The sequence below is a fragment of the Protopterus annectens genome, chromosome 5.part1 (assembly GCF_019279795.1).
Source record: "Protopterus annectens isolate FY-2018-M chromosome 5.part1, PAN1.0, whole genome shotgun sequence".
NCBI classification, from domain to species: Eukaryota; Metazoa; Chordata; order Ceratodontiformes; family Protopteridae; genus Protopterus; species Protopterus annectens.
Genome location: NC_056736.1, coordinates 678,147,681 through 678,174,268, shown reverse-complemented (window position 1 = coordinate 678,174,268; position 26,588 = coordinate 678,147,681). Strand labels below are relative to the sequence as shown.

Here is a 26,588-nt window from a genome sequence, read left to right as displayed (position 1 = left end):
CATAATGTTATAGAATAAACCTCAGATGTTAAAAAAAATAGATGTGATGAGCCTTATCATATTTAATGATTTATAGCTGTAAGCAGAGATTGCTTTGTTGCTTAGAATTTGGAGATTAAAATCTGACTGAGATCCTAAGTCCCATAATGTTGCTGTTATTCTTGCTAGGTAAAATACCCTGCCCCCACAATAGAGCTGGTTAGTAACAAATAAGAACTGTCATGGTTCTCTAGAACTTCTCATTTGAGTATCAATGTATATATTTGCAGTGACAAAGCAGTTTTTAATTTATAAGAATGGAACTAACAAATCAGTCTAGTAATAATTATTATAAACACCAGTGTGTATGAGACTCAGAATGATGTGTAACCAAGGTTTTTGTACAGAAGGAGAGTTTGAATCACCCAATTAACAAAAGTCAAATTTGAAAGTTAGTTTGTAACGTGGTTTCATATTTTTTAGGCCTGCATGAAGCAGACATTTGGCTCTGTCAAATCTGAAGTTTTGTGCAAAAATAGTGCAATTCCAAATGCATCCCTTCCTTTACTGCTGCATAAAGGATGCACATGTAGTGTGCTTTCATTGGAGTGGTGTAAACTACTATGACTGAGTTACTGGTTCTGTTAAAGTACATCTTAAGACAAATTTCAGAAAAAATAAAATCAGTGGGTTGTTTGGAAAACTGTCTTTAGTGTAACGACCTAAGTCTTCAAAGTTATCAGAATAACATGCAAGTAAATAACTAATTTTTACTGGAGTAATACTAATCTTTTTATCAATACTTGTTGTCTGAAGTGATAAATGTATCCAATCCAACAGCTAGTTCTGTAGTTTGAGAAATGCTTGCCATGTTCTGAAATTCTGCCATCCCTGACAAACCATGAAACCCCCAAGTCTGTGAATGTGAATAAAAGGGATTAAAAAGTAGACAGATGTATTGAATTTAAATGTTACAGGATTAGGGAGCAGTCTTTTTTCAAGTTTAGTGTTCAACACATAGGCATGCTAAAAGAATTGGATCTTTATGTATGTATAGCTAAATATAGTCATTTACATCCTCGACCAGTAATGCTACAGCTGCAGCAGTATCTTTCCTTACCGCAAAACAAATCACCTACCCAGCCATGGTGGCATCTTCATCTGTAACTTAAGCTACCTTTCTCTCTGGCTGCAAAACTACTACCCAGTGTTTGTCCTTCCCACAGGTGTCTCCAATGTGGGGTGGGGCTGAGGCTGGTAGAATTAGGGCGTGATTCCCTTTCTCATGCAGAGACCATCAATCAGGCTGAAGGTTCAAGCCACCTGCAATTAGGTGGTGTTTCTCTTCCTTCTCAAAAAGTACTTTAAGCTGTATCTAGACAGAGGTAAGCATCATTTAAACCAAAGAACTGGTGGATTGTAGTAGTGTTATGCCTAAAAATCAGTTTGAAAGTAGTGATGTTAGGATATAAAGAAGCACATTTGTGAAAGCGCTAATCTTTTTTTTATTAAAGCTGTTTTTTATATCATCTGGTGGATATATTTTTTTCATTGAGTTTGGATATGTTGCATGCCGGAAGCTTTGGTGGGAAGACTGTTTTTTGAACTTTGTAAGATTTTCTTTGTTACAGTTTATCTCTATCTCTTTTTTATCTTTTATGCATGTTTCATTTGCAAGCTGTTTGTAATGAAATGTAGTACAGTAAAACAGTACTAGAGAAAATGTTATTTAAGACGGAGCTTCTGCACACTCTTAGCATTCTAAGTGTAAATTCCTCCTCCAGTCCTCTGTTACAGCTAGTTTATTTGTACAAACACATTCTAGGTACAGTAAGTATACTACTTGGTTGTCTGCCCCATTAAGGCATACTGTGCTATCATTTGGAGGGCAGGTGGTGGCTGTCCATATAATGGGCAACCCAAAAAAAATGGTATGCCTGTTTGTCGATATGGATGAGTTTACTAGGATACTTGATCTGGTCTCCTGTGTTCTTCCTTACCATGATGAGAAGGGTAGGAATGGAAATAGGTAAAGTTAAAATCATAATCATTGTAACATTAAGTTACACAGAATAAGTCGCTAAAGTATAGATGTTGCAGAATGGGAGCACAGCTAACATACATAAATTGATTTCTTTATAACTAAGTATATGATAAGCTAATCACACGGTCTCCCCTTTAGGGAGTGGTGCACAGATGTTAGTGTACCAGATTTTATAATGCAGTCTTTATGTGCTTTTCCTCTGTATGCAAATGTTGCTAGATCTTTTGTTATTAATAGAGCTTTGTGGTTAAATAAGCAAAGTTTCCATAAGCTTTCAGTAAATCACTGTCTACAAAATACCACAGAATACAAACCCTGACTTATAAGTTCTTGCTTCATGTCATTAGAGCACGTGCGGTCATTTACCTTTCATACAGATGTTAAGTATAACCTAGAAATAAGTAGCTTTTCATTTCTCTTAATAGAATGTGTTGCAGATAGAATGCAGTCTTGAACAATTTACACAGTCACAGTCTTTAACTAGAAACTTTAGCTTAGGTGCAAACTTTTCAAGGGAACCCCTTTTTGTATTTTTGAAAGATTTGGGTGTAGTCACAAAGTATTGAAAGCATCCTTTCCTTTGTCACCAGTTTTCTGCATCTGGTTTACTCATAATGGTCTAGCAAGCACAAGATTTACAGCAACTTCAATCTTTCCCATGTGTCTACCAACAGAGAAAGTCTCATTTAGCTGATGATTACAACTGTTGCTTAACAAAATTTCTGGTCATTTCTAAACCAGTGTCAGTGGGACAACGGGTGAAGCATGCCCTTTCATGACAAGAAGATCTGGAGACTTTGTGTTCTGTTCCCAACACCAGGTGTTCCTGTTTGTGTTCCAGTACTAATAGGGTAGTGCAACATTGGGGAGGGCTACACTAATTTTGTCCTTTCATGTGAGGCATTAAACCAAGGTCGCATCTAACTGGTTAATAACCCACATGAAGATTATAGATCCCTTAGCACTTAATGAAAATAATCTGAATACTTATCTTGGTCAAGTAATTCCTGCACTGATATTTATTTTATTTTATTTGCTACTTAACCCAGCCACTGGGGGATGCACAAGCCTGTGTCTTTCTTCATGCTGGTCCCAAGCCTGGATAAATGGGGATGGTTATGTCAGGAAGGGCATCCAGTGTAATTTTTTTGCCAACTCGAATATGTGGATAACAATACCGATTTTTATACCGGCTCAGTCAAGGCCCGGGTTAACAATAACCACCTCCAGTACTGGTAGCCAACAGGGTGCTGGTAGAAACTGGGATACTGTTGGCCGAAGGAGAAGAAGAGAGGGAAGGCATGCTCAGAGGGAAGAGGAGAGGATGAAAGTTAGGAGTGCAGAAGGTGAGGGTAGGAACTTTAAATTTTGACAGTATGACTGGTGAAGGGAGAGAGCTAGCTGATATAATGGAGAGACTGAAGGTTAACATGTTGTGTGTGCAAGAGACCAGATGGAAGGATAGTGGTGTATCCAAGACAGGTTCAAACTGTTCTACCATGGTGTGGATTGGAGAGAAATGGGGTAGGGGTTATCCTGAAGGAACAGTGTCAAGAGTGTTTTGGAAGTGAAAAGAGTGTCAGATTGATGTTTATAAAGTTGGAAATTGATGGTGTGATGACTGTTTAGTGATTATTCGCAAGTTGGGTGTGCGACGGACGAGAAAGAAAATTTTTGGAGCGAGTTGGATGAAGTAGTGGTGAGTGTACCCAAGGGTGAGTGAGTGGTGATTGGAGTGGATTTTAATGGGCATGTTTCTGAAGGGAACAGTGAAGATGAGGAGATGATGGGTAAGTATGGTTTTAAGGAGAGGAATGCAGAATGGCAGATGGTAGCGGTTTTTGCAAACAGGATGGGCATAGCTGTAGTGAATACATATTTTAAGAAGAGGAACGAGCATAGGGTGATGTACAAGAGTGGATGAAGATGCACACAGGTGGATTATATCCTATACAGGAGGGCAAGTCTGAAGGAGATTGAAGACTGCAAAGTGGTGACAGGGGTAAGCATAGTTAGGCAGCATAGGGTTGTGGTCTGTAGGATGATGTTGGTGATCAGGAAGAAGAGGAGGAGGAGAGTGAGGGCAAGTGCCAAGGATCAAATGGTGGAAGTTGAAAAAGGATAACTGTAAAGTGGAGTTCAGTGAAAAGTTAAAGCAGACACTGGGAGGCAGTGAAGAGTTACCAGACCACACAGCAGAAATGGTAAGGGAGACAGCTAGAAAGGTGCTTGGTGTGACATCTGGGCAGAGGAAGAAGGACAAGGAGACCTGGTGGTAGAATGAGGAAATGCAGCAGAGTAGAGAGAGGAAGAGGCTGGCAAAGAAGTGGGATTGTCAGAGAGATGAAGAAAGTAGGCAGGAGTACAAAGAGATGAGGCGTATGGTGAAAAGAGAGGTGGCTAAGGATAAGGCATATGATGAGTTGTATGAAAGGTTGGGTCTAAGGAGGAAGAAAAGGACCTGTACCAATTGGCTAGACAGAGGGACTGAGCTGGGAAAGATGTGCAGCAGGTTAGGGTGATAAAGGATAATGAGGGAAATGTACTCACAAGTGAGGAGTGTGTGTTGTGCAAATGGAAAGAAGACTTTGAGGGGGTGATGAATGAAGAGAATGAGAGAGAAGGTTGGATGATGTGGGGCTAGTGAATCAGGAAGTGCAACAGATTAGCAAGGATGAAGTAAGGACAGCTATGAAGAGGATGAAGAATGGAAAGGCTGTTGGTCCAGATAACATACCTGTGGAAGCATGGAGGTGTTTAGGACAGATGGCAGTTGGGTTTTTAACCATATTGTTTAACAAAATCTTGGAAAGTGAGAGGATGCCTGAGGACTAGAGAAGTGTATTGGTACCGATTTTTAAGAATAAGGGTGATATGCAGAGCTGTAGTAACTACAGAGGAATAAAATTGATCAGCCACAGCATGAAGTTATGTGAAAGAGTACTGGAAGCTAGGTTAATAAGGAAGGTGATGGTTAGTGAGCAGCAGCACAGTTTCATGTTGGGAAAGAGTACTACCGATGTAGTGTTTGCTCTGAGGCTGTTAAAGGAGAAGTATAGAGAAGGTCAGAAGGAGTTGCATTTTGTCTTTGTGGATTTAGAGAAGGCATAAGACATAGTGCCTAGAGAGGACTTGTGGCATATATTGTATGAGGAAGTGGAGAGTGGCAGAGAAGTATGTAAGAGTGGTACAGGATATGTACGAGGACAGTGGTGTGGTCTGTGGTAGGAGTGACAGATGCGTACAAGGTGGAGGTGGGGTTACACCAAGGATCAGCGCTGAGTCCTTTCTTATTTGCAATGGTGATGGACAGGTTGACAGATGAAGTCAGACAGGAGTCACTGTGGACTATGATGTTTGCAGATGACATCATGATTTGAAGTGAGAGTAAGGAACAGGTTGAGAAAGGTGGAGATATGCTCTAGAGAGGAGAGGAATGAAGGTCAGCAGGAATAAAACAGAATATATCCGTGTGAATGAGATGGAGGACAGAGGAATGATGAGGATGCAGGGAGTAGAGTTGACGAAGGTGGATGAGTTTAAATACTTGGGATAAGCAATTCAGAGTAATGATGAGTGTTGAAGAGAACTGAAGAAGAGAGTGCAGGCAGGGTGGAGTGGGTGGAGAAAAGTGTCAGGAGTTATTTATGTCAGACAGGTACCAGTAAGAGTGAAAGGGAGGGTCTACAAGATGGTAGTGAGACCAGCTATGTCATATGGGTTGGAGACGGTGGCAGTAATGAAAAAACAGGAGTCAGAGGTGGAGGTGTCAGAGTTAAAGATGTTAAGATTTGCGTTGGGTGTGACGAGGATGGACAGGATTCAAATTGAATATATTAGAGGGTCAGCTTGGGTTGGACAGTTTGGAGACAAAGCCAGAGAGGCGAGAATACGTTAAGGTTTATGGATGTAGTGAGAGACGACATGCAGGTGGTCGGTATGACAGAGCAGGATGCAGTGGACAGGAACAAAATGGAAGGAGATGATCCACTGTGGTGACCCCTAATGGGAGCATCCAAAAGAAAAAAAAAAGATTTTGTTACTTGGGGTAGTACACTGATCAAATTGGGCCAATTTCACATTCAGCCCAGGGCTACAACTTGACAGAATAACCACAAGTATTATTAATGCAAAGACTACAATAAGAAAATAAATTAGTTTCACTTCAAGCAGACAATTTTACCATTTGGCTAACTAAATAGAAGAATAACTCTTACAATATGCACAAGGAAGGCTGAGAGCTTCCTCCTCTTGGTGATGGGATCATAGAGTGTAGACCAGTGAGATAAATAGGGTATGTGGTAAGGTAGAAGTGAGTGGGGGATATTGGTATGTGATAGACCCTAGCCCTAACCCTAAGGTATATGTTGGGTGGAATTTAGGGAAATTGTACTAAGTAATGTGACTACTGTAGAAGCATTTGAATTTTTTAAATGGGTATTGTTTGAGGTGTTGTGCTAGTATGAAGAGACGCACTTACTATTAGAAGGCAGGGCTTCCCTAATTTTGGTAAGTAGAATGACGACTATACAATCTCTACAGTCGAGTTTATTGTAAGGCATTTGCAGATTATGGGTGGATATGGGGCATGATCTATGGTTGTTTGTAGTGGTACACATTGCCTTTCGGCTGGCAAAAAGGTAAGGGACTGTTGGAGGCATTATCATATTACCTCACTTCAAGTTCCCCCTAAAAATAGATCATAATCTGAGGGATCAACCCAATCAATAAAACACAAAAAAGGAAATAAATGTCATTATATGGTATGCATTTCAGTGCCCTGCACATGTATTATTTCTGCAGTTTTATGGAATTTTGCAAGTTTTGTCTCACCATGCAAAGTAATAACAATTTGCATAGCCAAGCTGTCACTCCTCAAATATCTAAAATCATGCTGCTTATGGTGGTTTACCTGCTTTGCTTTATAGAGACCCATTGTGTGTTTTATCCTCATCCATTCCAGTCAATTAAATGTGTCTTCTGTGATGATCTCAGACTTGCATTTTGTACCTGTATTCAGATAAAATGTAATGTTCTTAACACCTTTACATAGGTTCTGCAATACCAAACTGAGTAGTTTTAAATGTATCACTTCAGTACAGACTGATACAGTCTGAACAAGTTTTAGTATGTTTAAACATGCACTTTCTAGTTCCATATGTATTATTAATCCCTTTTAGCAAACTTTGATCCCTGTTTGTAGACTCGGTCCCATTTATATATATGTGTTTTATCTTCAGTTGGTCACATAACCAGGTACCCGATTAAAGTCTGAGGAGGATAGACACAATCCTTGAGACAAGGATAGTTTTAGCAATATTATGAAAAATATATGCTAATTCTGAAATTGCAGTATTTTGCATTCTCCAAAGTAGAACAGTCTCAGAACTAGGTTATAAGCAGTGGGAATGAGGGGGTGTAGTCCCTCAAAAATGCTTTAAAGGTATAACAGCAGGTTTTGTAATTTACTATTTTATAAGGTATCATAATGTAATTGTAAAAATGCAAGAACCTGCACTCTTGGGGCTCATACTTTTGTTAGGGAACTAATATAGTTTCTACTATCCAGTGAGTAATACTACAACTTTAACATCTTGTAATGCTCTAATCTTTGATTAAATATGAAGAAAATGAAATAAAAAAATGAAGCAGATTTTTCAAGTTTGCAGTTGATAGATTTTATATGGTGATTTATCGTGGTGGAGGAAGGAAGTTCTGAGTATAATTGTTAGTATTCCCCTTTTTTTACTCAAAACATTTTTATTGAAGAAAAAAATGTAAATACATCATTATACATGTTAAACAGAAGAAAAAAAATATGTTAAATCAATCAAATGATTGGAATGAACATCTAAAACATCTGAAATGTAGAGAACATCAAACTGTATACAAGGGTGTCTAGATAAATAAATACTTCTGATTTTGCAATTCAAAGAGAATAAGTCAAATGCTATTAGTCATTTTTTCCAAGTATCTCCATAACTTTCATCCAAGCATTATAATAGGAGGTAATTCTTTCTGTTCTTGTCTTGATTGTAGCCATTCCCATTAGCTGTACACTAAAAGTGATGTTCTTGAATTCTATAACAGTAGGAGAAATCTCAGTTTTCCAGTTAGCTGTAATAGTTTTGCAGGCAATAGTTAATAAAATCCAAAGTAGAGAGTATGTAGATGTAGGGGCACATTTAGCAATAGGGGCATTAAACTAAATTAAGGATTTGCTCAATTGAAATTTATCATTGAAAATGATTTTTAAAAAATTGATTTTTCCCCAAAAAGATTTGGGTAAGTTGCACTCATAAAACATATTTTGCCAGTTTAGCAGTCACCTTTAACTTACATCTCCAGCATCCTAATTCTTAATTTGATATTAGTTCCATTTTATGAGGAGTAAAATAAATTTGATGAATAAATTTCCACGAGAACAATTTCCACTGTAAGGATAAGGACGTACTCCTTGAAGAAACTAAGATAAGTTTTTACCATCTTCAGTAGAAGGTTGATTATTAATGATTTTATAATAATCCCAGTAGTTGAAAAGTAAGATCTTGTATTTTTAATTAGCTTGCACAATTTAGAAAGATGACATTTTCCTTGGTTGTGGCTAAGTACCCTTTTTCTTCTTTATCAGAGAAGTTTTTTGCAAAAAAGCTATTTTAATAGCCATTGTGTGTGTTCTTGTCTGTATTGTGGAAAAGTTGATTATTTTTTCTGTGGTATCCCACTAGCTGTTTCCAGCGGGATAGGCCCGTTTCAGTTAGAGGACCTAGTCTGTCCCCTTGCTTTCCTTGTGTTATAAAAGTTTCCCGGGACTAAAACCGTTTAAATTAGAGGAATTAGTCCTTCCCCACTTGTGTTTGTGTCTGAGGATCGTTTAACTTAGAGATCTTGTGGTATTCTGTTTGTTGTAGGCTTTTTCCCGCCTTGTGACTGTTTGACCATTGGTCAATTTATTCAGTGGTTAATTGTTGGTTAACTATGTCCAAAGATACTAAGGAGCGCAAGCCCTCGGGCTTCAAGAAATGCTCTAGGTGCAATTATAAAATGTCCATTACCAATGGACACTGTCTGTGTGTATTGTCTGGGAGTGATTCATCTCCAGGAGTCCTGCAGTTTTTGTCATGCCTTTAGTCAGCGAGTTCTTCAGGAAAGGAAGAATAAGTTGATTTTGAAGGGACTTCTGAAACCTTCCTTCGAGAAGGGTCTGGAGAGTGCTTCCAGCTCTAAGGCAAAATCCTTAAAAACAAAAAAGATCTCCAGCTCTGTCAGTCTCCTCGGAGCCACCGGAGAAAATAGCAAAGTCTGCTTCAACATCCTCTGCTCCATTGTTCTTGGGGCCGCAGGAAGTGTCAGTTGTTATATAACCTGCTTCGGCTCCAGTCTTCTTGGAACCTGTTTGGAGCCGATCACCTAGCATTAGGCCAGTATCCCCTCCTCGCAGGTCCCCTTCAGAGAGGAGGTCTCGATCTCTTTCTGCATCCTCCAAATCTTCCAGGACCTTATCAGCTGATAGAGTGGTGCAGAGACTTCTTCATTCACCGATACTGGCAAAATTGTTCTAGGCTCCGACCCAGTCGGCTCCCGAGGCGGTCCCTCAACCTGTTTTGATACTTCCACCTCCGAGCACATCTCAGCTTTTGGAGCTGGAGTGCTTGGCTCTGTGTGATGTCCCTAGGTCAGTTCCGACAGCCCCTCCTGGCTTATCGGTGCCGATGTCCGCTCCGACCCCATCGGTGCCATCCACGGGGTTTAGGACTCAGGATTCTTTGGTCGGACCCGAGGGGAGAGGCTTTGGGACACCTCTCGGCTCCTAGTCTCCCTCTTGGTGCTTCAGTGCGGAGAATTTTGACTCCTGTCTTGGCTTCAGAGGCTGGTCATTTTTCGGACTCGAGAGGACCAGCCTTCGAGGCCATGTGGAGTGCACTGGCCAGGTAGTCAGCGGCATCATGCGGGTCGGTCATTCTGTCCCCTACTACACCGGTGCAGGTCTCTGATCACCATCTATCTCTAGACAGCGGAGCTCCAAGGCCTCAGGGTACCCCCACAAGTGGTCCCCACATTTCTGAGGGCCCCTCAGAGTTTTTGCCTGAGGAGCTACCCAGAAAGAAGACGTGCAAGAGGAAGCACATAGATTCCCAGGGATGAGTCTCTCACATCAGACACTGACCTCGAGGAATCGGAGGGGTCCCCTAAGTCATCCTCTGAGGATGTTTCTTTCTCTGACATCCTAGAGATTTTGAAACAAAGAGGTGACTGGCCATCCAAAGCCCCCTCCAAGGAGGAGTCGGTCTTCCTGAAGTCCTTTGGTGCTCAGCCCTCCACCTCCTGGGTATCTCCACCCTTCGATGAGCTTCTGGGTTTGGTTTGTCGAAGGGTGTGGGAAACCCCTGACTCTGTGAAACCAGTCCCCAGGAGACCCAATAAATTTTTGTCTGCTCCTCCTGATAAGGAATTTCTGTCCAAGGGAGTCCCTGTGGATGCTATGGTGGTGGCAGCTGCCACCCAGAAGGAATTAGCTGAGACTTCTTCCACTGTCCATCCCCCTAACAAAGAGTCTAGGACCATGGACCGGAACGGGAAGCTAATGTTTTCTTTCAGCAACCTTTACCTTACAATCACTGAACTTATCACAGTTTACCCGGCTCCAGAGGGATCTCCTCAAGGAGCTTGGAGATACTCTCACGGTTGACGTTTCTGAGGCGGTGGCCCAGACGGTCAATGCTCAGATGTCTACCCTCAATTCCATTGCAAACTCTTCCATGTGGCTAATCTCCTATGCAGCTGAGGGAGTGAGTAGGGCAAGAAGTTCAGGAGTTGCTCTTAGGAGGCAGGCCTGGATGTGCCTTTGTCATTTTGTGGAGGCCTTCAAGTCTTCATTCACTGACGCCTCTTTTGATGGTTCCTCTTTGTTCGGAACCAAGGTGAAAGACGCTCTCACTAGGTGCAAGCAGGAGCGAAAAACTCTGTCTGCCATAGGAGTCCATTTTTCCCTTCCCTCTAGGCCTTATCCCAAGGCCCAGAGGGGTGGCAAAATGTGGTTCAAGAAATCAGAGGTTTTTTCCCGGTGCACAAGGTGAGCCCCCTCCAGAGGCAGGGGAGGGGGTGGTTATTCAGGGAGACACTGCCCTAGGAGCAGAAGAGGCCCGTGCAACTCGGGAGACCGCAATTCCTTTCGTGGTTCTCCCTACTGCTGCTCCTGATGGGAGGCCCGACTCTGCGTTTCCGGAGCCAGTCGGGGGTCGAATTTCATTATACTTGGAGGCCTGGCAAGACATCACCCAGGACCAATGAGCTCTACGAATAATTTCCAGAGGATATGTCATCCCCTTCTCGTCAAATCCCCCTCCAATCAAGAAAATCCCTGATATTCCACCCAGTCAAAGGGATTACGAAGCTTCAGAAGTTTCAAAGCTGCTAGGAAAATGGAGCCATCCAACATGACCCCTCAGACCAGATTGGATTAGGGACTTACTCCAGATTCTTTTTGGTGCCGAAAAGGACAGAGGACCTGAGCCCCATATTGGATCTCAGTCAATTGAACACCCAGGTGCAAAAGTCCAAGTTCCAAATGGTCACATTGCAGTCTGTTCTCCCATTGTTGGGAAAAGAAGTGTGGATGTGCTCCATTGACCTCAAAGATGCTTACTGCAACATAAAGATGGACAGGGCATCCAGAAGTCACCTACGCGTCCGGCTGGGAGCCAGTCATTTTCAGTTTTGAGCCCTGCCCTTTGATCTCACCACAGTCCCCAGGGTGTTTACCAAATGCATGACAGTGGTGACTGCTCACTTGAGACGTCAGGGATTCCAAGTGTTTCCGTATCTTGACGACTGGCTCCTTACTGCCACCACCAGGCATCTACTACTTCAGACCAGGGACGCTACTATCAACCTATGTCAACAGTTGGGCATCACATTGAACTGGGAAAAATCTGCCTTGTTGCCCTCACAGCATATCACTTTTATAGGCGCCGAACTAGACACCGTCCTCATGCGGGCGTTTCTACCACAGGAAAGAATCAGAGTTCTACAACAACAGGTTTATGCCTTACTCCCTCTGAGAAGAGCGAAGACAAGATGGGTCCTCCAACTGTTGGGGACAATGGCTGCTACGATTGTTAGTCCCTCTGGCAAGGTTACATATGAGGCTCCTTCAGTTGCTACTCTTTGCCCAGTGGTCTCTTCAATGTCTTCCACTTTCACACCTTATTCTACTCACAGACAGGTGCAAACAGGATCTCAGTTGGTGGCTTCGCACCGACAACCTGTATGCGGGAAAGCCCTTCGTTCCTGCTCCCCCAGTTGCCGCGGTGACCACGGATGCCTCCCAGGTGGGGTGGGGGGCATTATCTTGGCAGGACATTCCAAGGCATGTGGCAAGAGCACGAGATGTATCTGCATATCAATGTCCTGGAAATGAGAGCTGTGCTACTAGAGTTGCAAGCACTTCAGAGTTTTCTTCCTCTCAGACAATATGTCAGTGGTGTGGTATCTGAACAAGCAGGGTGGAACCAAGTCTTATCCCCTTTGCAGAGAGGCCATGCGAGTGTGGCAGTGGGCAGTGTCTTCCCAACGTTTTCTGGTGACAACACACATTCTGGGGAAGTCCAATGTGATCGCAGACAGGCTAAGCAGAGCTATTCTGATGCCTTACGAGTGGTCCCTGAACTGTCAAGTTGCGGAACAGATCTTCCGCAGGTGGGTCAGCCTTGCTGCGACCTTTTTGCCAGCCCCCTCAGTGCCAAATGCAGCAGCTACTTCATGTTGATACCCCCCTCAGGGGGAGTTACCCAGGGATGCTCTAGTCCACAGTTGGCCCTCCGGTCTATTATATGCCTTCCCTCTGGTCCCCTTGCTGTCAAAGGTTATTCAGAAAGCGCAATCCTTGGGAAGCAAAATGATTCAGATTGCCCCACACTGGCCTCGTCAAATTTGGTTCCCCTTTCTCCATCCCTATCTCATGGACGCTCCTTGGAATCTGGACCCACAACCAGACTTACTGACACACATGTCAGGGCAGCTCCATCCCTCTCTTCGGACCCTCCGGTTGACAGCCTGGCTACTCCACTTCCGTCATTAGTTAGGCCGGAGGTGGTTCATATTTGATCTTCCTCTCATAAGCCCTTGACCAGGAAGATTTATTATAGCAAATGGAAGAGGTTTTCAATCTGGGCGCATGCCAAAAAGATTGACCCTTACACAGCTCCAATTTTGTCTGTATTGGAGTTCTTGTCTTTGCTCTTTAACCAGGGTTCAGCGGCCGCAACCATTAAAGTCCAATTGGCAGCGATTTCTACCTTTCATGTCGCAGACGAGCCTAGCCTGATGGCACATAGACTCTGTAAGGCTTTCCTGAAGGGCACTTTACTTTGTCCTCCGGTATCAGAACTTGTTATGCCATGGGACTTAAACTTTGTTCTACAGGGTCTTACTTCACCCCCCCTTTGAGCCTGCAGCCACTTGTGATTTAAAATTCTTAACTTGGAAGACTGTCTTTTTGGTAGCCATCAAGTCAGCCAGACGCGTTTTGGAGCCTCAAGCTTTATCAATCAAACCCCCTTATTTGATTTTTCATAAAGACAGGGTTTCTCTCAGACCGAACCCCTCCTTTCTTCCCAAAGTGGCATCAGTCAGTAACCTTAACCAATGTATTGAATTGCCAGTGTTTTTTCCCCAGTTCTCAAACAAGGCAGAATTCAAATTTCATCAATTGGATGTGCACAGACAATTACGTTTTTATTTGCACAGAACGAAAGACCTCAGAAAATCTGATCGTGTTTCCAAAGTCACGTTGTCCAGGTGGATTTCCAGTTGTATTTCTTTCATTTTTTCCTCAGGGGGAAAAGATTTACCGTTCTGGGTGAAGGCTCACTCTACTCGGTCTCTATCTACATCTACAGCTTTTCAGGCCAGATTGGCTATGGATGATATTTGTGCTGCGGCTACTTGGGCATCTCCTCACACCTTTGTTACTCATTACAAGTTAGATATGATATCTAGGGGCAGGTCTTCCTTTGGTTCCACAGTGCTCAGGAGTTTTTTCCACTGAGCCTCCCAGGATTTAGGTACTGGGGATGCTGTCCCACGGGTAAGAATGTAGGCGGGTTTGGACTACATAACATCAAGAAGTTATGTACTCACCATAACGTTCTATGTATGTAGTCCATCTCGCCTCACATTCTTACTTACCCCCTCTCCTTCCCCCGTCCTGGAGGATCTAGAGGTTAGGTCTGGTTTCAGAGCTCCCTTCATTCTTGGTTTGTTCTTCTTTTCCTTAGGTGTTGTTATGCATGGAGAATGAGTGCTGGTGCTCGCAGCAAACTAGATATGGGGATAGAGAGCAGTGCAGCATGGGATACCATCTTAGCCAGCCAGTAGAAAGACTTTGATCTAAAAATGTATGGCCGAGTCTGAGCCGACATTCGGCTCCGAACCCATGGATAAGAATGTGAGGCGAGATGGACTACATACATCAAACATTATGGTGAGTACATAACTTCTTGTTTCTTGACATAGTTAAAGAATGCCTTGTGGTTATCTTTGGAGTCTTTGGCAATTTTTCTTTCGAAGCTAGCCTTGGATGATTTTATGATGGATCGTAGTTTCTTGCTGATACTGATAAGGGATGTTACCCTTCTTGGGATTTTATTCTTTTCTGTACTAGTTTTCTCCTTCTATTGTATAGCTTGTTTATGGCAGGGGGCCACTAGACTGGTTTCCTTTTCTTAAGTAACATGAAGTTTGCTTTTGAAAAGTTTTTCACGATGGTTTCTTTGACCAGGGGTGGGGGCGTAATTTGAATATCCAGAGTGATTAGTTTATGGTCAGATCTAACCAGCGAGGGGTTGACCTCCAGTGTGGAACATTAGTCGCCCATGTTGGTGATGACCTGGTCCAATATGTTGTCACCTGTGGTGTGAGTGTTGACCAGTTGATCCAGGGCATTTTGAGTTTATAAATTTTAGGAAATGTTGGGCAAGGGAGTTAGTACTCATGTAGTTCTCCCAGTTAATGTTTGCGTAGTTGAAATCATCCAATATCAGGGTGTTTGGTAGGACCTTTATGTTTCCCAGTGTTTCCAGAAATGAGGAAAGGGGGCCCTGGGACATGGTGGGTGATCTGTAGCAAGTTACAATTTGAATAGCAGTTTTGCCCATTGTTAGTTGCACGTGGATGATCTCTGAAGCATTGTGCTGTGCCGCTAACCTAGAGTTGTGGGTATCCTTGATGAATATGATATGCTCCCGCCTTTTGTATTTTGGTCTGGGTTTTGTGGCCAGAATGTATGGTGTGAGTTGTAGCCTGGTAGTGCTGGAGCCTTAAACCAGGTTTCTGTTAATGTACATATATCGATTTTCTCCATACTGAGGAGTGCTTCAAGTGCATGCATCTTGAGGTTTAGACTTTTGGCATTGAGTAACATTACCCTCAGTTTTTTGTTACTTGTGCTGTTTACAGCGGTGGGTTTGTCTTTTGAGCCTTGCCTTAAAAAGGCACTATGGAGGGTGGCAAGAGCCTTGGGCAGTATTTGAAAGCCTAAGGGTGCCAGGTGCAAGCCGTCTCTAGCGGAGTAGCATGGCTTGTCAAGCATGTCATCCCAGGCTGACAGACATTTGATCCCCTTTGAATGACACCGGAAGCTTAGCCAATTGTTGAAATTGATAATTTTTTCTTTATACCGTGGTATCATTCTTGGTGAAGGCAGGATGCTACTCAGGGTCATACCAGCTTGGGGTATGTGATCAGAGAGCTCTTCCATATCTCTTTTCATGTAGTCCAGGGAGGTACAGCTCAGGTCATTCACATCAACATGGACAATGACAGAGTCGTATTTGTACTTGTTCTGGAGTGACCCGAGTTCTTGTGTTATGTGGCGTATCCTGTCACATGACAGGCAGCTAACAGTAACCTTCTCCTTGTTCAGCCTAGTGAGTGGGACGTCAGTGTGCCTGACTATAGTCACCTATTACTAGTGTGCTGGATATGTTATTTTGCCTTAAGGGCTGTGATTGCGTGGCACACTGGTTTTGTGAAGTATGTGTTTCATGGTTTGTGCTGGGGGCTGGAGGTTGCTTGGATGTCTGCTTTGGAGGTCTCTGTTGCTTTTGCAGATTTTTATTTAGTGCCTCAGAGTATGTTTTCATGCATTTATGTGTGGTTTTTTGCCGGTGCTGGTTTCATAGATCTATGTGAGACTGGTGGTGTTTTGTAAGTAATTCTCTTCTCCTCTTGACTGTCTGGTCCAGTCTTGGGTTGAGAGAGCTTAGCCTCCGGTTTGGCTGTATAATTGCATCTCTCGCATGTATTAGTGTTTGGTGGTAGAAGTAGTAAATGTGTTTTCTGAAGAAAAACAACTTTAGCATTAAATAACTTAAGATATTTAAAGTTACTTCTCCTCTTACAACTGTTATTTAGATCATTAACATAAATGGAAATACATTTATTACATAAGTTCTGATTAGTTGCGTATTTAATCATAAGTGTCTGTTATTGGTTCAAGGTATGAAAAAATAAATATTATGAAGAAGAAAAAGAATTGTAGTCATCTTCTAGTATTTTAAATATAGTAATCTTAGACACTTATAACCGAACACTAAAATTGGAAAACAGTATCAAAATAAAATAGCAAACTAAGCCCATCATGAGGTGTAAAACCCCACACTTGAATAGTGTCACAATTCAAGTGTTCCTTCTAGCTCAGACACAAAACCAGTACTTAGCTCTATCAAAAATATTAACCCTTTATTGAAAATAGAAATGTGATATATATAAATGTTTGAGATATAATTATGACATAGAGGTATTAGATTTAGAGATTAAATTACAATTATAGTAAAGGCTAATATGAAAGCACTCAAGTATACTCATATAAATTAGAATGCTATATAAAAAATTGTCTAGAATTATAACTATACATATAAAGAAATAAAAACATTAATTTTATTTATATTTAATTACTAGGTAGAAATAAATATGAAATAGACCGATATGGAGCTTATGGAATATAAACATAAAAGCATCCCTATGAAATTGAAGATGTATAACGTTGTTGAAAAACATAACAAAATGCATATCTCAAATTGCAGTGACATATAAATGTTGCAGTCTGTAAAATGAGAAGAATCTCATAGCAGTATAAACTTGCTTCAGTTAAATAAACTTAATGAAAGACTTTGATAAGATGAATGTAAGATAAATGTAAGTAAAGGAGCTCTTATTTTATTCAGAAAGGCTCCTTAAATTAGTGCAATTTCATTGCAGTTGAAAAGAGAATTAGTGTGTTCTACTACATACAATTAGCCCTCCAAATAACAGATTAGAAGAAACAGTGAGCATTTTCCTGTTTAAACATTTATGGTTTTCCAGCATTAAGAATTAATAATGAGATTAACTCACCAAAGAGTTATACAGTTAAAGTAGCTGTCACTTTAAGTATTAAACTATTCAGCTACTACAAATAAAAAAAAAACTCATAATGAGAAAAAAAGAAAACTGATTTTTTTTATGATAAAAGCTGTGTTTGTTAATGTTTTTTCATTTTTATTAATAATCCCCACAAGTGGAACACAAACTCTTCAAATTGGACTTTTTTGGACTTGTAGGGGACTCTAAAGCATATGCCCTACTTCTTGACATTAATGTTAGGAAAAATACTCAGGAGAGGGGAAGAGGAGGGAGAAAGTTAACTGTAAGTAAAACAGATTTTTTTTCTTAATGGTACTGTTTTAATAGTGCACAGTTGTCTTTGTGTGCTATAAAGTAAAGTGTTCTCAGTTATTTTTAAGTGTAATGAGGATACTAATGTAAATAAGTGCTCCTGATTTTTTTCTTTGTTTACTTTCTTCCTTATTCTGGCTTTTTCTTGTTCAGTTTTAAGAGGTGTAAACACTGAAATGTAAAAAAAGAAAAATCTGCTTAAAAGAGCATGAAATAAGAAAGAAATTTACTTTTTCTCATCTTGCATAGGGGAGTAACTGGGTTAAGGTCCTTAGCTTAGTCTAGTAACAGGTTTTAATATAAAGCATGCAAAGGTAAAATAATAGTGAATATTATAGGGCTTTTTACCTAGTAAACAAGTGTATGCTTGGGAGTTTTGTGTCTGGTTTTCATGTCTTTAGGAGACAATCTGATAGAGAAATGGCTTGGAGAAAATGTTTTCCTGAAAGCATTCAAGTGTTTTCCCAGCTGATAGAGCTATATGAATAAGACAAAGCCAGACAGCACTTATGGAAGCACAGGATGCACCATGCATCTTAGCATGGATAACCTTTCTTGTTAGGTTACCTCAAGTCTCTGTGTGGCCATCTGTTTAGAACATTTGCTCCTATTAGGAGGGTAAAACATCAGCATGTGCATAGTTTTTTGTGTTATTTTATTAAGTTAATAGGTTTTATGGGGTTATTGAGGTATGTGTTTTTTGTTTGAGAGTTTTCAGTAAAACAATAAGTTTTGTAACATAGGTTCATAGGTTCATAGGTTCATACTAGGCTATCTGCCCAAGGGCATTTATAAGCCTAGCCCATAGTTATGTGGCTTTCGCCACCCCTTTAGTTTGAATAAAAACTATGCCTATCATTTTGCTGTGCCTCTGTCAAGCAGTGACGCTGAAGTAATCCCTGGGGTATATCTGCAATCTCCCATCCATTGGTCAAGATTCCTCTTGAACAAGACCAGAGAGGTGCTCTGCCTCACATGTACCGGGATTTTGTTCCACAGCATAGGGAGTCTCTGGGTGATGAATCTGTCCCTCCAGCACGTTCTATTTATAACCGTGTCAAGGTTTAAGTCTCCCGCCCTTGTGGTTCTGAGGGATCTAGATTTTTTGAGGTGAAGCATATTCATCAAATCTGGGTTTGACATGGCCTTATATGTCAGGCACAGGTCACCTCTGAGCAAGCGGTATGAGACTGAATAGAGTAACGTGACATAGACTCAAATGGAGATGACAAGAAACAACTGTATAAAATAAGATTAACCTGCCAAACAGTATATGCATGTAACACAAAAGGTGGGACTAGACATTTAAGAAAAAAATATATTATACAAGAAAGGTGGGAGTGATAGCTTTTTAAGACAGTGATGCCTTCTGTAATGTCTTTAACTCATTACATCCAAATGACATCTCCAGATGCATCTGCAGTTAAACCTACTGATGCCTCTAGGCATTAAATTTCACTTGTTCAAATTTGCATTAATAATTCTAAAATCATGCTTATATACAAGGTTTTAAAGGATTTCATCTTAAAGCTTACACAATGGCAAACTCAACTGCATTAGTATTTGACCTCTGTCTAGTGCAGGTAAAGCGATATTAACTGCTATTTTTACTATATTGATTTATATAAATATAATTTCACATTTTTCTAAATATCTCAATAACCAAGAAACACAGACAGAACTCCTTAGCCTCATATGAAATATCTCAACTAAATGAATAAAATGCTGCAGACAGTGTGTGTAACTTGAGTGGTTGCTGAGATATTGTAAGTTATTTACAAAAAACTTACAAACATAATAGTTACTGTGTTTGCTGTAACTTACAAAATTCAGTACAAGATCTAGAACCTAAAGAATACTACCACTATAAAAATAGTCTGAGCTGAAGAGTTTGCCATTTATACTTCTTTCATTATCACTATGGTTCCACTCAGAACTATGAACATTATTTGAAATGTGAGGACATAATCTGATTATGTCAAAAGGCTTAGGCTTCGCCCATTGGAAGTTTCAGTGCAAACTTCCTGAGCTACATTAAAGTGAATGAGTTAAATGTTAGTGGTCTCAGATAAATACAAAAAAAGAAAGAGTAGTGAACTATATTTAAAAAATGTAGAATGCAAATAGCTATTTTATTTCAGACATACTTGGAAAGAACTGAACATGTGAATTTGATAAAGAAAGATTTTCATGATGGTTATTCAGCAGAATACCTGGGGCAAAGGAAAAGGGGAGTGCTCATATAATTTCAAGAGAAGCTCCAATAGTGATAGAAGAGGATAAAAAGATAATAGTAGATTTGTAGTACTAAGGGGCTAGTGGCAAGGGAGGAGGATTATACTGGCATGTACCCACTGAAAACTGCTATAATGGAGCTTAATAAAATTCTGGGAGAAATAATCAGCTTTCATTAAGGAGCCTCACTTATAGGTGGGGACTGGGATTTGATCTGCAACAGGGAATATGTGTCTGGGGTGTGCAGAATGGAAAATATAACAAAAGAGAATAGATTTTTGAATAAATTTATGAAAAGATTTGGCATGGCAGATGTGAATTTAGTACTAGGAGTTTGGAGTGAATTTACATATTATTCTCCAAGGTACAGAAATTGGGCTAGGCTAGACCACATTTACATTTCACAGGAACATGTACATTTATTTAATGGAAGGTCTTGATATGCATCCAATAACTATTTCATATCATGCACCAATAGTAACTAAAATAAAAACACACAGTAATTAAATAAAAATGAGGTAGTGGCATTTTCCTACCTGTCTGTTGAAAAGAGAGGAATTTAAAGAATGGGTGGTGGAAATTTTTCAAGAGCTGTTAGAGGAGAGAGAAATGTCTTCTGAAAATATAGCTAGGGAGTGGGATAACATTTAAGTGGAGTTTAAAATAGGGTGGAAATGAAAGGGAGATATGGATAAGAAGTAACAAGAATTATTTAGAGGGACTGACAAATGTTAAAGTATTTCAAAATAGAGGGAATTTTATTGAATAAGAAGAGGAGCAACTGCAGACTGCTAAACAGGAAATAAGAAATTATCTTGACAATATGCATCAGTTTAGACAGACTGCTGTTAAGCAACTGTTTTTGATGATAACTCTAGAGCACGAAAACTTTTAGCACATTGACTCAGGGAACAGAAAGTAGAAAGGTCTGTCACCAAGTTTAGGGAGCCTATAACAAGGAAGATAAGAGATTCTGTAGAAGTATTAGAAATATTTTAGAAATTCTGTGAAAGTCTGTAAGTCAGAGAACTATGGAAATCAAGAAATTGTACAAATGGAAATGTTTATGGAAGAATTAAATATGCTAAAGTTAGAGGCATATGAGGCTCAATTACTAACAGTTAGGATAGAAGAAGATGAGATAAAAATTGTCATGTGTAACCAATTTACAGGAAGGTTCCCAGGAATAGACGGCATTCCTGTTGAAGTTTGGAAGCTAGGGGGGAAAAAACTGGTAAAGTTCTGGAAGGTTTTGTTTAACAGTGGGATAAGCTGATTCTTCCAATGGAACAGGGCGAATTGAGATTACCTGACTTTAAGGGTTACTTCAGAACAACACAGTTAAGGCTCCTCTATATAGAACAAGCAGAAAGTTATAATTCAAAGTGGAAAAGGATGATGATGAAGTGGGGGGGGGGGTCTAAAGAAACAAGTAGAGATTGGGATTTTCGATGCAGACCTTTAAGGGGGAATAACAATAATTGTACAGAATATCATATTCATAAAGTAGCAGAAAGTATTCTAAGAACTAAACCAACACAGGAATATATAAATGAGATTCTGCTGATAGGGTTGACTGAATTAGGGATACAGACAATAGAAAAGAGGAGGCTGGAATTTCTTGGAGAACACTGGCAAAAGAGCCAAGGTATTGGGAGCAAATAGCTAGAGAGGGAAAGGAAATAGAATGGGAAGAGGCCAAGAATTTATTTCGAATGCAGGTTAGAGATTGCCTTCCCTATCAAGGATTATCACAGTATAGACAAAGAGAAAGAACTAGGGGGTCCTAAATGAAAGACAAGCTCTGGTAGAGTTTTTAATGGGATCTAGACCAGAAGCTGCCATTAAAAAGAATAATTAGTAGAGCATATAAAATATTGTAAACAATGGGAGGTGAGGTATATTTATCTCTAAAACACAAGTCCACTTGCAGAACCAAAACTAGAAATGGAAACTGCGAGAAACATACCGGACAGACGCAGGAAAGGTTCCTGGGCTGATTGCTAATATTTCTATTTCTATTGTGCTGAAAATCCTTGCAGCCAAGTTATGAGGCTTTTAATGTTTTTATGCCAGTTTTATTTATTATATTTATATCAATACCAACATTAATTTTACATAGTATTTATATACATATATATTTTAGGGCCGCGAGTATTGAAAATTGTATTGTAGGTTTTAAACCTGTTGGCTTGCTAGATTGACAAGTTATGTTTGTGTGGTTATACCCACATTTGTATTTCAATATGCATTTATGTGCATGTTTTTAAGGGGTTATTGATTGTTTATTGAATAATTACCTAACAGTTTAATCATGTTTGTTTGCTTTGATAGGTTGGGATGCAGTGTTGGGACTATTTAAATGTGATGGTTGCTGTTAGATTATTAGTTTAAAGATCCAATATTTTAGGATGAAATCACTTAAATCTGTATGTATTTTTTGTATTTATTACAGACTGTCACTTTTTTCTCATTCTCCATTTACCTGGTGTGTTTCTCGCAACTGTTATTTCCAGTGTATATATATATCTCCCAAATATGGAACAAAATCTAGAATTTGGGATTTTTGCTTGGAAATGTTTACATAGATATTTTTATATCCCAAGAAGACTCCAGAGAATTTTTCTCAGGTAGACTGCAAATGTTGGGGGTCTAATGGGGAAGAAAGAGGCAATTGGGAACATATTTTCTTGGAGTGTAATGAGTTGGCAGACTTTAAGGATTCCCTGCAGACTGCTCTGTCGGAGATGCTGGGTGAGCAAATTGGTGTAACTAGGAAAATTATTTTTCTGATCTGTGTTACAGAATAGGAATTGCCTTGACACACAGTAAGACCTTGCTGTGTCTAATTATGGTGGCTGCCAGAAAAGGAATAGAAAATGGAAATCGAAGTCTAAACCAACTGTACTAGAAGTAGTGAATAAAGTAACAGATAAAACAACTGGAATTGGGATCTTTAGAAAGGGGTGGGATCAAATTACATAGGAAAAATTGGAATTGTGAGAACAATACATACAGGGAGAAATGAGCTTTAAAAGAAGGCAAAACTTGAATGTGGTATGTAATGTTTGACTGGAAAAATTTGGTTGAGCGTAAATGATATAAAATGTTTATAACTAAAGTTATGTCCGTATGGTTTGTGATGTCAAATGGGATTATATTAGTGTGGTTTGTTTTCATTTATATAAATGTATGATTACCTGTGTCATAAGTGATAATTTAATAAAGATGCTTCTTGTTTTAAAAAAAAAAAAAAAAAAAAAAAAAAGAGTAAGCGTTTCTTTGCTGCAGTATTCAGACCATTCCCATGCTGGGATCTCTGCCTCCACCCAAGACTCTCTCTTTCTAATCACCTTTTTCAATGCGGTTTTCCTCTGGCTTCAGTTTCACCCAGGAAATTTCTCAGGTTTCTAGTATTCATGGCTTACCCCATTCCTGTGCTGCCTCTAGACAGACTCCATATGAGAAAGCTGCAGTGGTTTCTAAAGTCAGTGTGGCTTCAGCACTGACATCCACTGGATTTTTTAGCTCCTTTAGTTCCCTGCCTCAAGGCTCGAGTTTCATTGGTGGATTCATCAGTTTTCTAACAACATGGGTTTTCGCTTTCATTCCTTCAGTCCTCTCTCAGAAACTTTTTTCGGATGCCCCAGATAGGGGGTGGGGAGCTTCCTTCAGTTCCCTCAATATCCATTGTCTCTGTCCTCCTTATCTGAGGCCAGGTCACATCAGCATAAAGGAAATGAGCGCTGTCCTTTAAGCTCTTCAAACCTTCAATTCCCTTTTTGTTCCAGGGCCTCTTAAAATCTTCATAGACAATTCCACAGTGATGTGGTACATCAGCAAGCAAGGGGGGACACAGTCCTACCTTCTTTGCTGACTGGTTCTTCAGGTCTGGAATCTTGCTGTCTGATATCAAGTGACTCTTCAGGCTGTCTTCATTCCTTCAGATTGAAATATAGTGGCAGACTCTTTGAGCAGGTTCGGTACTCAGGCTCATGAATGGATGCGTCATATAGATGTGTTTCTGGACATTGTTCATTGGTGGTGTACTCCAGAGGTAGATCCTCTTGGCTTCCTTTGCTTCAGAGTCCCAAGTCCTCTGGCTTGGAAGGTAGACACCCTATCTTTTCCTTGGAAGGAGATGTTTCTCTATGCCTTCCCTCCTCTTCCTCTGATTCTGAGGATCCTGTACAAGATAAAGCAAGACTCCCCCAAGATCTTGCTGGTAACTCTCTTTTGGACCAGACAGAATTGGTTCCCCCTTCTTCTTCACTTAGCTAGGGGCAATCACCACAAGTTACCTCACAGGATGGGCCTTCTCATACAAGAAAGGGGTCCCTGAACCATGCTCACTTGTCTACTCTTCAACTAATACTGTGGGTGATAGGGTTTTGATCCCTTTTAGGCATCTTTTTTTCAAGGTCAAGGGGGTTCTGTAGGAGGCCAGGAAATCATATTTGTCCAAATGGAAGAGATTTCCTTTATGGTGTCTTTCTCTTAGTCAGGGTCGATTTTCTGGGGGATCCCTCTGGTTCTCTGTTATTTGTGTAAATTGTCCCATGCTGAGTTAGAATATTCTTAGGTTACAACTCATCTTTTGGCTGTTTCTGCTTGCCTGACATTGACTCCTCCTCTTGCCTCTAGGTATGAGAATAAACAATTTTGTTAAGATGTCCTTCATGTTAGGCCTTCCAAGAAGCCCATTCCACCTTCCTCATCCTAAGTGTTGTTCTTGAAAAATTGACTCAGGCTCCTTTTGAGCCTACAGCTTCAGCTTCCTTGCAACTTTGTACTTGGCTCTTACTTCAGCTAAGAGTCTCTGAACTCCATGCTGTTAAGGCTTTTCCTCCTTTCTTAGTTTGACATAGTGACACAGGGTGTCTCTTTTACTAATTCTTCTTTTTAAGCCCAAGGTGGTTAATGAGTTGTCTCTTAATTAGTCTTTTAATTTACCCTCCTTTTTCCTTCTCTGCAGTCTGCTAGTGAGAAGGTTCTTCACTCTTTGGATTTAAATAGACAGCTCAGATATTACTTGGGTAAGACTAAGGCCATTTGCAGATCTGAGCAACTTCGTTTATTTTCGTCCCAGATCTTGTGGTTTGACTGTTTCCAAGCAAACCGTATCCTTTTGCATCTCTATGGCCATTTTCTTTTGTTACTCCTTTCATTGAAAATGTCTTTCTGTCTATGTAATAACTCATTCTGCTAAATGTATTGCTTCCTAAGATGCTTTTTTCAAAGGATTGGATACAAGTTCCATCCTTGAAGATGCTACTTGGAATTATGCCCATACCTTCAGTAAGAATTACAAATTAGATGATGTTTCCAGAGCAGGAACTGGCTTTGCCAGAGCTTTTCTGCATGGGTTTCTTGTGGGGTCTTCTGTACCTTCCTCCTCCCGGTTTTCTCTTGAGCTTTTGTACTCTCCCTTTTGTAAAGAGTACTGCAGCAGTGATATGGAAGGACTTAGCACAGTTGTGTAAAATGTTATCATAATGGTCGATATCTTTATCTTCACTGTTGCAGTATTCACGCCCTCCCTCCTTCCTCTTCTGCTCTACTGTTTTCCTGGCCTGGAATTCTTTTCTTTTCTTTTTTTATATCCTTCTGTATGCATGTGGTCCTCCCTAGTTCCTAGGAATAATTGTTCCTCCTGGGACTTTTCAGTTCTGAGGTATATACATCCATGCATCAGCTTTATGACCCTACACCTTGAGTGGGGAGCATACACGTGACATACAACGTTTATAAAATCTAAGGCTTTGGTATGCTTACCAGACATTAGAGCTATCCTTTGCAGTGAATCCCTTTTGTAAAGAATACTACTACAGCACTGAAGAAAAGGACATCTACTGTTATGGTAAGATTTTACACAATTGTTCTTTCTTCTGACGCAATAGTGTGTGCACTTTTTTTCCCTGAATGTCCATATTAGAAAGTTTGGATTCCTACTTTTGATGTGTACCATTAGCAAGCTAGGTGTCAATCAGTGAACATGGGCATGAATAAACACATTAAAGGAAAAAATATCTGTTGTTTAAATATTTTGGTACAGTTTGTTGCTGCAGAGGGAGGTCATATGTCTGCATTGCTTGTCAGACAGTTTTAGAAGCATGCCTTGGTTGTTGGAGAATCATCAGGAAGGACAATGATTAAGGACTCTGAGCAATTTGACTCAAGGATAACTTCTGTGGTATTACTTCTGCCTCTGTAGTTGCATGTCTGAGCAGCTCTGCCCATCAGAGAGGGCTTGTGTAGCATTACTGCTACCTAATATAGCCAGGTGCAGTTTGCACATCTAAACAGCTCTACCCATCAGAGAGGGTTTCTGTGGCATCACTTCTACTTGGTACAGCTAGCTGTAGTTAACATGTCCAAAGAAGCTCTACCCATTAGTAGATACCAGGCAGCTTCTGTGATATCAGTGCTGCTTGGTACAACCTGGTGCAGTTGCATGTCTGGAGTCATTGTCCAAGGGCAAAACATTAGAATGTTCAACATCATGGCATATCTGTCTTCCAGTGGTTAAGAAAATTGGTGAAAATCCTCCTGTCTATCAAGGCACTTTGTAATGACAGATGTGGTCCACCTCTGTCCTCTGCTTTACCTAATC

At 40.3% G+C, this 26,588-nt stretch overlaps 1 protein-coding gene across 7 annotated transcripts in view; it reads left to right on the top strand.

The window, feature by feature from the left end:
• Positions 1 to 26,588, top strand: part of PARP4 (poly(ADP-ribose) polymerase family member 4) — a 2,883,551-nt gene that overhangs the window by 1,160,966 nt on the left and 1,695,997 nt on the right. The window lies entirely within an intron of this gene.